Below are 1964 nucleotides of genomic sequence, written 5' to 3' on the forward strand. Positions count from 1 at the left end.
CTCCACTTCCAGGTACCATTCAATGTTATTCACTTTACCTGTCAGTGGTCAGAATGTTATGGCTGATCAGTGTAAAGTTTAGATATTATCCTAACATTACAACTCATCAGTCTGCTGCTGTTTCACCATTGTCCAATCACAGGGGTGGGAAGGTGACCTCACTCGACTGCTTAATTGCAGCCCAGAAAAGTCAGGTCACAAGGCTGTCCTTTTGCCTGGCAGAACAGAACTGGATGGACAAAATTACAGATTCATTGACAGATAAAATACTCATAAGTTTTTTTTCTACTTAGTATTTAGCTGTTTGCCAGGAATTCAGCTTGATTTAGAGTTCTGCTTACAGGAGGAATGCTGTAGTTTCTGTTTGGGCATGTACCTTTAAATCCTGACATTAGTGCCTTCCATTATATAATAGGACAAGGTTATATAAATAGCATTCTCAGTGTATGTACACGGATGGAGAATCTCCCAGCTAACGCCGTTTCCCATCCATCGGCTGCTCCGCGTCTTCATAGCCCACTAGCTCAGTGCTCTGTTGCTCTACGGTAATGTTCTCTGACGTATTGTCTGCCTCCGTCCTTTCCAAGGTGCGCGCCTTATGTAACATCAATGGATCAAGTGACATTTAAAGTGCACCTGTCACTGCGAATTAACATGAAGCAGTTTGTGATGGAAAACAAAAGACTAAGAAGATGTGGAGCTTAGATTGCTCTGTAAAGGGAGTAAATACCATGTCGTAACGGGGCTCATTCAACATAGTCCATTTCATAGGAACTGTCTATACTTCATTCAGTCATAAACCAGTGTCAGATCTTCTCTGGAAAATGGCAAAGTCCGGGATTGATAGATAGATAGATAGATAGATAGATAGATAGATAGATAGATAGATAGATAGATAGACTGGATCCTCCATCATGTCACAGTTTATGCTCTCTGTGTAATGTGTATGAAGTAGATATATAGATAGATAGACGGGATCCTCCATCATGTCACGTTTTCTGCCCTCGGTATAATGTGTGAAGTAAATATACAGTATAGATAGAGATAGATAGACTGGATCCTTGCCCTTATGTCACATTTTCTGCCCTCGGTGTAATGTGTATGAAGTAGATATATATATAGATAGATAGATAGATAGATAGATAGATAGATAGATAGATAGATAGACTGGATCCTCCATCATGTCACGTTTTCTGCCCTCGGTGTAATGTGTGAAGTAGCTCTACAAGTATTGACAATCAGCAGAAGCCGAGTCTGCGGCCCGCACGTGAAATGTTGATGTCTGGGTCCCGGTTGGCAGCTTCGGGAGTCGCTGGAGCGTCCACAATCGGCTTCAGCCAGACACAACTGCTGTCTGGCACTGTGGATGTGAGAAGAGGGCCGACACCTCCGAGCCGCTTTCACGGCACTGTGGAGCGTTCGGCCATTAACCCTCTCTTCCCCGGGGAGGGTTCCTCAGCCATCGAGACCAGAAACATGACATGCATGCTTTAATATGACTTCAACCCTTTTCCAGGACACAGAGGCTTTATAACCGTTATCAGTTATTCTGGCCAGAATGTTTTTTTACAACTCTGCTACAAAGTGTTGTAAGAAACTTTTCCTCTTCTCTTCTGGGGTAAGGAGCAGAGGGAAACACAGCCAAGGGAACTTGATTATATTTACCTGTGTTCCTGAAAGGAAGTCTACAAAAACCTACCTGTTGGTGAAGCCTGAAGACTGGTACACTTTAAAGCCAAACTCCAGGATAAGTAAATATTGCCCTCATACAAGAGTCATGTGACTTCTTCCTGGAATCTTGGTGAGCTTTGTGTATTTCTTCCAGATCTGTGCAGTAATCCAATGTGAAGCTTGGAGCTTCCTGTAATAAAGACCGGTCTCTCTCAATGCTGTAAAAGCCGGGTCACAGCATTGTTGAAGTGCGCAGGAACATTCACATTTACAATACCTCCCACCCCCCCCCC

This window comes from Nanorana parkeri, unplaced genomic scaffold (genome assembly GCF_000935625.1).
Source record: "Nanorana parkeri isolate BGI_ZX_2015 unplaced genomic scaffold, ASM93562v1 scaffold456, whole genome shotgun sequence".
In the NCBI taxonomy this organism is placed as follows: Eukaryota; Metazoa; Chordata; class Amphibia; order Anura; family Dicroglossidae; genus Nanorana; species Nanorana parkeri.